Below are 15,796 nucleotides of genomic sequence, written 5' to 3' on the forward strand. Positions count from 1 at the left end.
ATACCATCAACTGAAGGTTCGAGATGAAGACATCTCAAGGTCGTCAGAAAAACTACGCTGACAGACATAGAAGACCTCTAGAGTTTGGAGCCGGAGAGAAAGTTTTTCTGAAGATCTCACCCATGCGAGGAGTTATGAGGTTTGGAAAGAAAGAGAAGCTCAGTCCAAGGTATGTTGGACCTTTTGAGATCATTGAGCGTGTAGGCAAGACAACTTATCGCTTGGCGTTGCCGCCGTCTATGCCCAACCTTTATAATGTATTCCACGTGTCCATGTTACAGAAGTATGTGTTTGACCCTTCGCATGTCCTACAAGAGCAAGAGGTTGAGATCTCTCCTGAAGTCAGATATGAAGAGCCAGCTGTAGCGATTTTTTATCGCAAGGATAAAGTTTTAAGGAATAAGACCATTCCTTTGGTCAAGGTTTTGTGGAAGATGCATGATGTGGAAGAAGCTACATGGGTGCTCGAGAGTGAGATGCAAAAGCAGTACCCTACTCTGTTTTAAGTTTCGAGGACGAAACTCTTTTAAGGGGGTAGGGATTGTAAAGGATAAACTTTTGAATCTCGCCGTTTGTAATTTACGGTTAATAAATGAGCTTTCGTGTGTTACAAGTAAGTTCTTGAATGAGTTATGGACGTTGAAGTTTATCGAGTTAATTTAAATTATCTTAAGGTGATGGAAAATCTCGGAATAAATAAAAGATTTATCGAGTTCGTCTCGAATAATAAATTATTTTCCGAGGAAATATGCCGGAATTTAATTTAAGAAATAAATTCTCAAGGATGAGAATTATTTCCGAGAAACCTTAAATATATTTAAATTAATCAAGAACGAATGAGGAAAGTCTCGGTTTGAATAACTTAATTAAAAGTTCGAGCGAGTACGGGTTTTAGTGACAAAATTTTGTGACAAGGACGTGATTGTAACGTTTTTGGAGCTATTTGAGAATAAAAACGTGAGAGTGGGGTTGATTTTAGAAGATGGAGGAAAAGTGAATTTAATAAATAAATAATTTATTTTCCTGCTTCTCCAATGTTCTTTCCCCTTCTCTTTTCTTCTTCACGTGCAAAGAAGAAACTTATCTTCCTCTTCCTCACTATCGCGCGACCTGCAAGAAAGAAGGAACAAAGAAAAAAAAAATTCAATCGCCGCCGCTCACCACCAGCCGCGCCACTCAGCCACCACCACCTCGTCCTTCCTTCTTTCTTCCTCGTCTTCCTCTCCTTCGTCGCTCTGCCTCTCGTGCAACTCACAGCCACCGCGCGCGCGCCTCGCCGAGGAGAAGAGTCGCCGCCGCCGAGTCGCCATGGCCGCTGACCGAGGAAGGACACCGGAAATCAAGTGAGAACGTGCCGAGGAGATCGATTTCATAGCAAGCAAGGTGAGGAAATTTCTTCTCCGAAATCAATTTTGATGTTTAGGGATTTGGAATTTGATTTGGGGATTTCGAATTCTATGATGATTTCTGAAGAATTGAGGGTGATTAGTTGTTATTTGAACTTGAGATTTTTGATTTGTGATGTTGATGATTTGATTGGAAGCTTGAACTCGGTTTTGGTTTGAGTTGCTTGACCGTGAGTTTGTGTGGCCGTGTGTTGTATTGGCCGTGTGAATCTCTTTGGCTGTGATTTCTGAAATGTTGTGTTGTTGTTATTTAGTGTTTTTCGGAGTAAATTCTGAGCTCGGAAGTTGTTATGGACGTTTGATTTTTGAGTTCTTGATGGAATTGTCGCGAATTTTAGCTTGGCCGTGTTTGTTGATTGTTTTGGCCGTGAGAATGTTTTTGGGCTCGTTTTGTGTGAGTAGGTTGAATTTGTAGAATCATTTTGAGAGTTATTCAAGACTTGAGGTGTGACTCGTTGAGTTGTTTATGTGTCTTGGAAACGTTGGGTTGTTATGATTTGAGTTTGTAATTGATTTGGAAGATGGATTTGAATTTGAAATCGTTAGTTTGACCTGAGAATTTAGACTCGGATTTGGTTAGCGTGATTTGGAGAAGTGACATGAGTTTTGGTTATTGTGATTTTGAGATTTGAGAATTTGGGTTTGAAATTGATAGTTTGTGATTTGAGATTTGATGATTCGTTCGGGCTCAGGTTTTTGGTTAGCTCGTTTTTGAGGTTGAAATGTGAACTTTATGACAAGTTTACGTGATTTGTTGACAAGGTTATGGATTTTGTGACAAGTTATATTGGATTTGAGAATTGTGTTAGTGGTTCGATTTCGGTTTCTAAGTCGAGTCGAGAGTTGGATGTTATAATTGACTCGATATTCGTTTTCTGAATTTCACAGCTCAGTCACAGATCAGGTCGAGACGAGCGAGAGCCGGCGGAACTAAACGCGTGGAAGCTGGAAAGTTAGAGAATTCAGAACAGATTTTTAAAGCTCGATCTCACTCGTGAGTCGTTTATCGCTTTATAGCGTTAGACTCGAGTCTTGATTTTGGATTTGAGATTTGTATTCAAGGATTATTAATTATTTGTTAAGAGATGTTTGAGAATTTAATTTTTGTTTAATTCATTTAGAATTCTCGGTTCGTACTATTTTCGGATTATTTCTTTAATTTATTTAAGACTCGTTAAAATAAGGATTTTGATTTTATTTCGTACTCATTCTCTGGTACGAATTCGTATGAGTCTTGAATAAGTTTAAATTCCGAAAAGCCGAGAAATAAGTGAATTAAATTCTCGAACCCCTGAACTGACTCGCAATGAATCCCGATAACGAACCTTAAGCTTGTCATCATCTCTCGAATCATTGACTAATGAGTTTCAACTTCGGGTTTTAGTTTCTCGATGCTTCGGAACGTGTTAACGCTTCAGGACGCGTAGTCTCGGGAAGCGTGTAAAGCAAGGAAACTCCGGAAGTCAACAGATTTTCAGACGATCTTTTCCGGGTAAGTGTGGAGACTTAAGTCAACTACATACCAAGGGAATAACCCTGTTTACGTGCATTATTGCTTGTTAGTAAACAAGAATAGGAAAAGCTTTAAAATCAAATAACCTCAAAGATTAAGGCTTCGGCCGCTTTTCCTGAAAACTTAGCGTGAGTTCGCTCAATAAGTTCAAACATGAGTTTTGTGAAACCCAGCCTCTGATATGTGATATTGTTATTCCTTAGGCTGTGATTGACCCGTTCGAACGGGGGAGACAGGAGAGCCGTGTTTAACTCTCGAATTCAAATCGAGGGTAGAAGTACCGGGAGTCACATCCCGAGTCTTCAACCTAAAACACTAACGAGCATAAAAGGGAAATGAAATATCTTTCAGGATTTATCCTGAGTCGCTCTCCTATAAGTAGCATATGTTGGAATCGATCTAGGGTTTAAGAAAAAGTTTAACGCTTCGTTAAGCGGCGGAATTTTAAAAATTTTCTTTTTAAGTAAAACTAGTTTTTACTAACCTAGACAAGAGCATGTACATGTAAATAAAAACTAATATGAGCTATTAAAGTTACTAACCTTTCTTGAAGCTTGAACCTTGTAGAAGCTTTTGGAAAGTTGCAACGCTCGTCTCCCCTCGCAGCACGTCTCTCTTTCTTTCCTCGGCACCTCGAGCAACCACGAAAGTTTCTATCACTAAATCACTCGAAAAGAAGGAATCAGTGAGTGGGCACTTTTAAACACTACGACTTAAGAACAAGTCTCGAAGTCGTAGAGCTAAACGCTAGGTCGAGTGAGGACCTAGGTGCCAAGACAAGAAAAATCGAAAATATAAACTAGAGAGAGAGAGAGGAAGAGGCGGCCAAGTCTAGAGAGAGAAGCTCTCAATCTCTAAAACTTTGGATGAATGAATTGTGAGAAAAAGGGGCTCCTATTTATAGGAGAGGTCTCACCTTCTATAAGGTAATATCCTCTTCTATAGAATATCACATATTCATGAGCCAATTACCTCTTTTCCCACTTGAGATGCTCGGCCAAGGATGCCTTCTAGAAGGCTTGGATTTGTTTCCATTTTTGTTCCTTGCCTTGCCTTGTTCTCTCTTGGCCGATTACCCTAAAGCATCCTCATGCAAATTTGTTTCCTCTTTTTCTTTTGGCAAGTATCTTGATACATTTATGCACAAAATATTCTCTCTTGGTTGGGTATGTTGGGCGCCTATGTCCTTCTAGAATGGGCTTCTAGAAGCTTTTCCATTTGTTCATGACAACATGAAAAAGGCCCAATAAGAATTTTCAATAAAATTCTTATGAAATGAAATTAATTCACAAGGCCCAATGATCAAGTCATGGCCGAGTGAAGCATGTCATAAAATGACCTTGTCAAAAATTTATTGACATTCATTTCATCATTTGTCTCAAAAGACAAAAATACCCTTTTCACTATTTTCGTTCTTGTTTTGACTTAGCTTCCAATTTAACTATTCCTATCGATGTGATTCGTGACAGTGACCTCATGGACCCAAATGAACAAAGCTTTAGCTAAACTCTTGGACTCAAAAGTTCACAAACCTTTTCCAAGTTTAGCTTAATGCCAACTGACTCCACTAAAGAGTTGACACTGAAAATCTCTCGGTTCAAATGAATTTATTTTCTACTCAAGAATTCACCTAATTATAATGAGCGGATCCACTGAATATTATCTATGTTTACCCTTCATGAATGTCATCAGCTAGTCGGGATTTACTAAATTACCATTTTACCCTTCTAGCTGTTATTTCCTCAACTCCTTTGTCGCTTGTGAATAAGTTAGAAACAATTGACGAGGAGCTAACAAGTCACATTGTTTCATCCAAAAGAGTCAGGACTCAATTTGGACACTGGCCAGTTCATTTATTCACACTCCAAGGAACAAAGCATGAGGTGACATACATTGCATTTCAGCAATCTTGTACATGAATTCCATATCTATGAGAACTTCACAAAGTTACTCATGACAGACTCACAACTTAGTACTTCACCAATAGGCCTTGTTCGGAATCACATAGTGAGTCCGAACTTTGACTTTCTCAAATGAGAATACTAAGGTGTGAAATGGCATGTCTCATTTCAGGATTAAGGTAAGCATGATGCAATTCATACATAGTGGCTTCGAGACATAAGAGGTTAAATGGTTTGTTCTTGTATTGTCTCTAGAAGTGCACTGGTCAATTCAGTACCTTCGGAAGATACCTAGAAGAACTATAGAGTCCCCAACTCTCAATGCCTCATAACCAGACATCATAGATTCTTCTAACAATCATACTGAGGTCAATAGTCCTTTGACCCTAAGATTGCGAATATATCGTTTTAAGCAAACTACGAAGAGTTTGTTCATGCAAATCTACATTTGTCTCTTCGTAAGTTGTTAAGTTTGTTTATGGACTAAAAGACTAAAGTTTTATCATAAAGCTTCAAACAAAGAAAGAATGAATGAACGTTTCAACTTTATTAATGAATAGATAGGCAATTACAAGCAAGAGTCTTCATGAGACTTTATTACATCAAATGTACATAAATAGACACTACTACTCTTCTTGTGGGCACAATTGACAACAGCATAGGTGTGTACTCTGAGTGCAGCAGAGTACCCGAACCTTAAAGAATTGTTGCGTCGATGGTACCAAAACGAAATGGACCCTGACGGGCTATGAGGGCCTGGGGGATGGCGCTGAGTACTCATTTATCGGGAAGTCGACCAAGAGTCGCACCCGATCTTAATGCCAGGTTATGAGGACCTGAAGGACGCACCTTGACGGGCTATGAGGGCCTGGGGGTTGCGCCGACGCCGAATGAAGTTGGTACCATTAGTGGATCCCAGACAGACGTTAAAACTCTTAGGCCGCCGGACGACTGCTGCTCGAAGTCTAAGGCTGGTCTCTTGTCGTTCTGAAGGTTATAGCGGGGGATGTGTGTAACCTTAAAGACGACAAGTACTAGTTAGAGTGTGTACACACGATTCATGCTCTAGAACTTGTTAGATTTGCATCCTTGCATTCTTATGTGCTTGTTTGCACGTCACATGATATCACATGGCATTAGTCGCTTTATTTTCTAAGTTAGACTCCCACTTACTGAGTCAATCGACTCATAGTTTTATGACCGTTGGTAATGTAGAGAAGGGCAAGACGGCGACGTGAATAACAGAACTGAAGACGAAGACCGGACGTGTATCTCTTGACCTTTGGGCTAGTGGAGACTCACTCGGGATCAACCTCTTCTATAGTTATGACTATATTTTGTTGAACCCCTTTCGTACTCTACGTTCCTAAAACTATTTCCTGTAATTATACGTAAACCCAGGAGCGGTTATGTAAATATTTAGAGTCGTAGTGAGACTCAAAGTTTGAATTGAGAAAAACGAAAAATTTACCAGGTTTTTATATAATGACTTATAATGCTTATATGATATCGTATTACGTTTAACATAAGTATTATGATTATTATGTTGATTTGATTCTGTTTCTGTTGATATGAGATATATTGTTATATTGATGTTGAGACTTGTGATGTAACCCACCGTCGCGGCTCGTGAACCGGCGACAAGAGGTCGCGGGTCGTGACAGGTTTTGTGGTATCAGAGCCCAGGTTTAACCTTTCCTGTAGACTTGAGATACACGTTTTCGGTACGGATTGCGGGATCATGCTGAGCTTATCGTTGCCTTCTTTGTTGATAGAACGCGGATAGTTGTAAGCAGCGACATGATTTTCCTTTTTGGAACCCTTTTGACTAAGCCTGGGGAAATGCTAGTCTCTTTTTGGGAGTCTATAGATTTGTGTAGATAGCGTTAGTTGCCATGTGACATGTAAATAGTAGGTGCACGAATGCAGGTTGCATATCTCTTTTGACTTGATGAAGATATGAGAAATGTGTATGAGATCTCGTTTTGAGATATGATCGTGTGTTGATATGTTTTCTTTTCTCGCATTCTCGATGTTGTGACTTGGATTTTAGCCATGCCCTCTTCCATGTGTAGAATTGAGCAGGCATGGGGCCTAGACGAGAGCCGTCTAATGCCGAGAATGTTACAGCGGCAGATCCCACAGAGATGAGACGTGCGCTGGAGAGACAAGCTGCTGACGCGACCCATAGACATGAGATGAATCGGAGGTTCACGCAGCACCTAGACGAGCAGAACCACACGATCGCAGAACTCTTAACGAGGCTGGACGCGCCGCCTCAACAGCACCCAGCGCCTCCAGTTCCAGGAGAACGACTAGAGAATCCACCGCCAGTGCTTGTGGATCCTCCTGAGGAGCTAAACTTCCAGATTCGTGACGTCGTTCCTCCTGTGAGCGAGCCGGTATATGAGAGGTTTCAAAAGCAGAAGCCTCCGACGTTTGACGGTCTTGGGGATCCAGCTGCAGCTGAGAATTGGGTTAAGAAGATGCAGCAGATCTTCAACTACATGCAGTTGTCCGATACCGAGAGAGTGGCTTGCGCTGTGAATCAACTGGAGGATGAGGCTAGGGGCTGGTGGGAAGTGATGGCGTCGTCGGAGGATGTCCACTCAATGACGTGGGTCCATTTCCTCAATCTGTTTCACGGGAAGTATCTGAGTGAAGCTAACCTGTCGAACAAGGTACGCAAGTTCATGAGCCTACGACAAGGTTCAATGTCGGTATCAGGATATACGACAAAGTTCGACACGTTAGCCAGGTTCGCTCCTTCCCTAGTCCCTACTGATCAGGCTAGGAAGATGAAATACATGCACGGGCTCAATGTTGACATCGTGAGCCAAGTGGATAGCGGAGATGTTGGACCTCGCTCATACGCCAACGCTGTGCAAAGAGCTTTACAGATTGCTGGTTGGCGTGAGGGTGATCGAACTCCTGCACCGAAACCAACTACCGCAACACCTTCTGAAGCTGCTGGCCCAAAGCAGAGCGAATCAAGGAGAAGATTCAGATCCCAATCAGGATGGGATAATCAGCCACAACGAGGAGATGGAATGAGGTCCCAACAAGGCTTGAGTTATCGACCTCAAGGAAGTTCTGGAAATCAATCACAGTCGATGAACCAGAACAGAGGGCGTGAAGATAGCGGACGTTCAGGGCCGCCTAGTAAGAAGCCTAGGACCTCTGGAAGCAATCAGTCGCTCGTGTGCCGAAGGTGTGGCAGATCGCACGAGGGAGAGTGGTATGCTCGTGCGCTGGTGTGTTTCAAATGCGGGAAAGAGGGACATCTGTCCCGAGTATGTGAGAATCCAGAAGTAAAGACCCCTGCACCCAAAGAGCAGCCGAAAGCTAATGCCAGAGTCTTCCCCATCCGAGAAGATGAAGTACGAGCAGGGTCGCCCACCGCTGTCACAGGTTAGATTTTCGTGGATTCCTAGCATTGATAGAATTCAGGAGCCACACATTCATTCATCGCATCTAGGAAGTCTGATCAGTTAGGTGAGCATCAGAAGGAATTCTCGTACCCGTTCGTTACGGCTACGCCTTCTAGAGAAAAGTACCAGTCGTTATGCTGGTATAGAGACGTGCCTATCCGAGTTCATGATCAGACAATGAAAGCAGACTTGATAGAATTGGAAATGGTGGAATATGACGTAATCCTTGGAATGGATTGGTTAAGTACCCACCATGCAATCATAGATTGCCGAAAGAAGTCGGTTCTATTCCAGAACCCAGGACTTGGACCGCTGTAGTTCCAAGGTTCCTCTCGGAAATCGAGTTTTTCGATCGTATCGGCGCTAAAGGCTGTGAAGATGATGCATCAGGGATACGCTGGTTACCTTGCAAGCGTGGTAGACGTCACGAAGACAGTCAAGCCACAGCCGCATAAGACTCCAGTTGCTAGAGATTTCCTTGATATTTTTTTTCCCTGAAGATCTTCCAGGTCTACCTCCTGATCGAGAAGTTGAGTTCAACATAGAGCTCATTCCAAGAACAGCTCCGATATCGAAAGCTCCATATCGTATGGCTCCAGCGGAATTGAAAGAACTCAAAACGCAGCTACAAGAGTTGCTTGACAAAGGGTTCATAAGACCAAGCCATTCGCCTTGGGGAGCGCCAGTCTTGTTCGTTAAGAAGGCAGATGGTTCCCTATGGCTCTGTATTGATTACCGTGGGTTGAACCAGGTGACGATCAAGAATAAGTATCTGTTGCCACAGATTGACGATCTTTTTGATCAACTGTCAGGAGCGACAGTGTTCTCAAAGATTGACTTGCGTTCGGGATACCATCAACTGAAGGTTCGAGATGAAGACATCTCAAGGTCGTCAGAAAAACTACGCTGACAGACATAGAAGACCTCTAGAGTTTGGAGCCGGAGAGAAAGTTTTTCTGAAGATCTCACCCATGCGAGGAGTTATGAGGTTTGGAAAGAAAGAGAAGCTCAGTCCAAGGTATGTTGGACCTTTTGAGATCATTGAGCGTGTAGGCAAGACAACTTATCGCTTGGCGTTGCCGCCGTCTATGCCCAACCTTTATAATGTATTCCACGTGTCCATGTTACAGAAGTATGTGTTTGACCCTTCGCATGTCCTACAAGAGCAAGAGGTTGAGATCTCTCCTGAAGTCAGATATGAAGAGCCAGCTGTAGCGATTTTTTATCGCAAGGATAAAGTTTTAAGGAATAAGACCATTCCTTTGGTCAAGGTTTTGTGGAAGATGCATGCTGTGGAAGAAGCTACATGGGTGCTCGAGAGTGAGATGCAAAAGCAGTACCCTACTCTGTTTTAAGTTTCGAGGACGAAACTCTTTTAAGGGGGTAGGGATTGTAAAGGATAAACTTTTGAATCTCGCCGTTTGTAATTTACGGTTAATAAATGAGCTTTCGTGTGTTACAAGTAAGTTCTTGAATGAGTTATGGACGTTGAAGTTTATCGAGTTAATTTAAATTATCTTAAGGTGATGGAAAATCTCGGAATAAATAAAAGATTTATCGAGTTCGTCTCGAATAATAAATTATTTTCCGAGGAAATATGCCGGAATTTAATTTAAGAAATAAATTCTCAAGGATGAGAATTATTTCCGAGAAACCTTAAATATATTTAAATTAATCAAGAACGAATGAGGAAAGTCTCGGTTTGAATAACTTAATTAAAAGTTCGAGCGAGTACGGGTTTTAGTGACAAAATTTTGTGACAAGGACGTGATTGTAACGTTTTTGGAGCTATTTGAGAATAAAAACGTGAGAGTGGGGTTGATTTTAGAAGATGGAGGAAAAGTGAATTTAATAAATAAATAATTTATTTTCCTGCTTCTCCAATGTTCTTTCCCCTTCTCTTTTCTTCTTCACGTGCAAAGAAGAAACTTATCTTCCTCTTCCTCACTATCGCGCGACCTGCAAGAAAGAAGGAACAAAGAAAAAAAAAATTCAATCGCCGCCGCTCACCACCAGCCGCGCCACTCAGCCACCACCACCTCGTCCTTCCTTCTTTCTTCCTCGTCTTCCTCTCCTTCGTCGCTCTGCCTCTCGTGCAACTCACAGCCACCGCGCGCGCGCCTCGCCGAGGAGAAGAGTCGCCGCCGCCGAGTCGCCATGGCCGCTGACCGAGGAAGGACACCGGAAATCAAGTGAGAACGTGCCGAGGAGATCGATTTCATAGCAAGCAAGGTGAGGAAATTTCTTCTCCGAAATCAATTTTGATGTTTAGGGATTTGGAATTTGATTTGGGGATTTCGAATTCTATGATGATTTCTGAAGAATTGAGGGTGATTAGTTGTTATTTGAACTTGAGATTTTTGATTTGTGATGTTGATGATTTGATTGGAAGCTTGAACTCGGTTTTGGTTTGAGTTGCTTGACCGTGAGTTTGTGTGGCCGTGTGTTGTATTGGCCGTGTGAATCTCTTTGGCTGTGATTTCTGAAATGTTGTGTTGTTGTTATTTAGTGTTTTTCGGAGTAAATTCTGAGCTCGGAAGTTGTTATGGACGTTTGATTTTTGAGTTCTTGATGGAATTGTCGCGAATTTTAGCTTGGCCGTGTTTGTTGATTATTTTGGCCGTGAGAATGTTTTTGGGCTCGTTTTGTGTGAGTAGGTTGAATTTGTAGAATCATTTTGAGAGTTATTCAAGACTTGAGGTGTGACTCGTTGAGTTGTTTATGTGTCTTGGAAACGTTGGGTTGTTATGATTTGAGTTTGTAATTGATTTGGAAGATGGATTTGAATTTGAAATCGTTAGTTTGACCTGAGAATTTAGACTCGGATTTGGTTAGCGTGATTTGGAGAAGTGACATGAGTTTTGGTTATTGTGATTTTGAGATTTGAGAATTTGGGTTTGAAATTGATAGTTTGTGATTTGAGATTTGATGATTCGTTCGGGCTCAGGTTTTTGGTTAGCTCGTTTTTGAGGTTGAAATGTGAACTTTATGACAAGTTTACGTGATTTGTTGACAAGGTTATGGATTTTGTGACAAGTTATATTGGATTTGAGAATTGTGTTAGTGGTTCGATTTCGGTTTCTAAGTCGAGTCGAGAGTTGGATGTTATAATTGACTCGATATTCGTTTTCTGAATTTCACAGCTCAGTCACAGATCAGGTCGAGACGAGCGAGAGCCGGCGGAACTAAACGCGTGGAAGCTGGAAAGTTAGAGAATTCAGAACAGATTTTTAAAGCTCGATCTCACTCGTGAGTCGTTTATCGCTTTATAGCGTTAGACTCGAGTCTTGATTTTGGATTTGAGATTTGTATTCAAGGATTATTAATTATTTGTTAAGAGATGTTTGAGAATTTAATTTTTGTTTAATTCATTTAGAATTCTCGGTTCGTACTATTTTCGGATTATTTCTTTAATTTATTTAAGACTCGTTAAAATAAGGATTTTGATTTTATTTCGTACTCATTCTCTGGTACGAATTCGTATGAGTCTTGAATAAGTTTAAATTCCGAAAAGCCGAGAAATAAGTGAATTAAATTCTCGAACCCCTGAACTGACTCGCAATGAATCCCGATAACGAACCTTAAGCTTGTCATCATCTCTCGAATCATTGACTAATGAGTTTCAACTTCGGGTTTTAGTTTCTCGATGCTTCGGAACGTGTTAACGCTTCAGGACGCGTAGTCTCGGGAAGCGTGTAAAGCAAGGAAACTCCGGAAGTCAACAGATTTTCAGACGATCTTTTCCGGGTAAGTGTGGAGACTTAAGTCAACTACATACCAAGGGAATAACCCTGTTTACGTGCATTATTGCTTGTTAGTAAACAAGAATAGGAAAAGCTTTAAAATCAAATAACCTCAAAGATTAAGGCTTCGGCCGCTTTTCCTGAAAACTTAGCGTGAGTTCGCTCAATAAGTTCAAACATGAGTTTTGTGAAACCCAGCCTCTGATATGTGATATTGTTATTCCTTAGGCTGTGATTGACCCGTTCGAACGGGGGAGACAGGAGAGCCGTGTTTAACTCTCGAATTCAAATCGAGGGTAGAAGTACCGGGAGTCACATCCCGAGTCTTCAACCTAAAACACTAACGAGCATAAAAGGGAAATGAAATATCTTTCAGGATTTATCCTGAGTCGCTCTCCTATAAGTAGCATATGTTGGAATCGATCTAGGGTTTAAGAAAAAGTTTAACGCTTCGTTAAGCGGCGGAATTTTAAAAATTTTCTTTTTAAGTAAAACTAGTTTTTACTAACCTAGACAAGAGCATGTACATGTAAATAAAAACTAATATGAGCTATTAAAGTTACTAACCTTTCTTGAAGCTTGAACCTTGTAGAAGCTTTTGGAAAGTTGCAACGCTCGTCTCCCCTCGCAGCACGTCTCTCTTTCTTTCCTCGGCACCTCGAGCAACCACGAAAGTTTCTATCACTAAATCACTCGAAAAGAAGGAATCAGTGAGTGGGCACTTTTAAACACTACGACTTAAGAACAAGTCTCGAAGTCGTAGAGCTAAACGCTAGGTCGAGTGAGGACCTAGGTGCCAAGACAAGAAAAATCGAAAATATAAACTAGAGAGAGAGAGAGGAAGAGGCGGCCAAGTCTAGAGAGAGAAGCTCTCAATCTCTAAAACTTTGGATGAATGAATTGTGAGAAAAAGGGGCTCCTATTTATAGGAGAGGTCTCACCTTCTATAAGGTAATATCCTCTTCTATAGAATATCACATATTCATGAGCCAATTACCTCTTTTCCCACTTGAGATGCTCGGCCAAGGATGCCTTCTAGAAGGCTTGGATTTGCTTCCATTTTTGTTCCTTGCCTTGCCTTGTTCTCTCTTGGCCGATTACCCTAAAGCATCCTCATGCAAATTTGTTTCCTCTTTTTCTTTTGGCAAGTATCTTGATACATTTATGCACAAAATATTCTCTCTTGGTTGGGTATGTTGGGCGCCTATGTCCTTCTAGAATGGGCTTCTAGAAGCTTTTCCATTTGTTCATGACAACATGAAAAAGGCCCAATAAGAATTTTCAATAAAATTCTTATGAAATGAAATTAATTCACAAGGCCCAATGATCAAGTCATGGCCGAGTGAAGCATGTCATAAAATGACCTTGTCAAAAATTTATTGACATTCATTTCATCATTTGTCTCAAAAGACAAAAATACCCTTTTCACTATTTTCGTTCTTGTTTTGACTTAGCTTCCAGTTTAACTATTCCTATCGATGTGATTCGTGACAGTGACCTCATGGACCCAAATGAACAAAGCTTTAGCTAAACTCTTGGACTCAAAAGTTCACAAACCTTTTCCAAGTTTAGCTTAATGCCAACTGACTCCACTAAAGAGTTGACACTGAAAATCTCTCGGTTCAAATGAATTTATTTTCTACTCAAGAATTCACCTAATTATAATGAGCGGATCCACTGAATATTATCTATGTTTACCCTTCATGAATGTCATCAGCTAGTCGGGATTTACTAAATTACCATTTTACCCTTCTAGCTGTTATTTCCTCAACTCCTTTGTCGCTTGTGAATAAGTTAGAAACAATTGACGAGGAGCTAACAAGTCACATTGTTTCATCCAAAAGAGTCAGGACTCAATTTGGACACTGGCCAGTTCATTTATTCACACTCCAAGGAACAAAGCATGAGGTGACATACATTGCATTTCAGCAATCTTGTACATGAATTCCATATCTATGAGAACTTCACAAAGTTACTCATGACAGACTCACAACTTAGTACTTCACCAATAGGCCTTGTTCGGAATCACATAGTGAGTCCGAACTTTGACTTTCTCAAATGAGAATACTAAGGTGTGAAATGGCATGTCTCATTTCAGGATTAAGGTAAGCATGATGCAATTCATACATAGTGGCTTCGAGACATAAGAGGTTAAATGGTTTGTTCTTGTATTGTCTCTAGAAGTGCACTGGTCAATTCAGTACCTTCGGAAGATACCTAGAAGAACTATAGAGTCCCCAACTCTCAATGCCTCATAACCAGACATCATAGATTCTTCTAACAATCATACTGAGGTCAATAGTCCTTTGACCCTAAGATTGCGAATATATCGTTTTAAGCAAACTACGAAGAGTTTGTTCATGCAAATCTACATTTGTCTCTTCGTAAGTTGTTAAGTTTGTTTATGGACTAAAAGACTAAAGTTTTATCATAAAGCTTCAAACAAAGAAAGAATGAATGAACGTTTCAACTTTATTAATGAATAGATAGGCAATTACAAGCAAGAGTCTTCATGAGACTTTATTACATCAAATGTACATAAATAGACACTACTACTCTTCTTGTGGGCACAATTGACAACAGCATAGGTGTGTACTCTGAGTGCAGCAGAGTACCCGAACCTTAAAGAATTGTTGCGTCGATGGTACCAAAACGAAATGGACCCTGACGGGCTATGAGGGCCTGGGGGATGGCGCTGAGTACTCATTTATCGGGAAGTCGACCAAGAGTCGCACCCGATCTTAATGCCAGGTTATGAGGACCTGAAGGACGCACCTTGACGGGCTATGAGGGCCTGGGGGTTGCGCCGACGCCGAATGAAGTTGGTACCATTAGTGGATCCCAGACAGACGTTAAAACTCTTAGGCCGCCGGACGACTGCTGCTCGAAGTCTAAGGCTGGTCTCTTGTCGTTCTGAAGGTTATAGCGGGGGATGTGTGTAACCTTAAAGACGACAAGTACTAGTTAGAGTGTGTACACACGATTCATGCTCTAGAACTTGTTAGATTTGCATCCTTGCATTCTTATGTGCTTGTTTGCACGTCACATGATATCACATGGCATTAGTCGCTTTATTTTCTAAGTTAGACTCCCACTTACTGAGTCAATCGACTCATAGTTTTATGACCGTTGGTAATGTAGAGAAGGGCAAGACGGCGACGTGAATAACAGAACTGAAGACGAAGACCGGACGTGTATCTCTTGACCTTTGGGCTAGTGGAGACTCACTCGGGATCAACCTCTTCTATAGTTATGACTATATTTTGTTGAACCCCTTTCGTACTCTACGTTCCTAAAACTATTTCCTGTAATTATACGTAAACCCAGGAGCGGTTATGTAAATATTTAGAGTCGTAGTGAGACTCAAAGTTTGAATTGAGAAAAACGAAAAATTTACCAGGTTTTTATATAATGACTTATAATGCTTATATGATATCGTATTACGTTTAACATAAGTATTATGATTATTATGTTGATTTGATTCTGTTTCTGTTGATATGAGATATATTGTTATATTGATGTTGAGACTTGTGATGTAACCCACCGTCGCGGCTCGTGAACCGGCGACAAGAGGTCGCGGGTCGTGACAGGTTTTGTGGTATCAGAGCCCAGGTTTAACCTTTCCTGTAGACTTGAGATACACGTTTTCGGTACGGATTGCGGGATCATGCTGAGCTTATCGTTGCCTTCTTTGTTGATAGAACGCGGATAGTTGTAAGCAGCGACATGATTTTCCTTTTTGGAACCCTTTTGACTAAGCCTGGGGAAATGCTAGTCTCTTTTTGGGAGTCTATAGATTTGT

At 41.1% G+C, this 15,796-nt stretch overlaps 2 long non-coding RNA genes across 2 annotated transcripts; both read left to right on the top strand.

Moving 5' to 3' along the window:
• Positions 1–1,062: 1,062 nt before the first annotated feature.
• On the top strand, positions 1,063–6,290 carry LOC149402751 (uncharacterized). The gene is made up of 4 exons (XR_016296167.1): positions 1,063–1,383; positions 2,295–2,400; positions 2,791–2,898; positions 6,036–6,290. It is a non-coding gene; the product is annotated as an uncharacterized LOC149402751 (long non-coding RNA).
• A 3,872-nt stretch (positions 6,291–10,162) lies between these two features.
• Positions 10,163–15,390, top strand: LOC149402752 (uncharacterized). The gene is made up of 4 exons (XR_016296163.1): positions 10,163–10,483; positions 11,395–11,500; positions 11,891–11,998; positions 15,136–15,390. It is a non-coding gene; the product is annotated as an uncharacterized LOC149402752 (long non-coding RNA).
• Positions 15,391–15,796: the final 406 nt, after the last annotated feature.

The sequence above is a fragment of the Urtica dioica genome, chromosome 3 (assembly GCF_054948205.1).
Source record: "Urtica dioica subsp. dioica isolate 48M chromosome 3, U.dioica_male_clone48M_v1_H2, whole genome shotgun sequence".
NCBI classification, from domain to species: domain Eukaryota; kingdom Viridiplantae; phylum Streptophyta; class Magnoliopsida; order Rosales; family Urticaceae; genus Urtica; species Urtica dioica.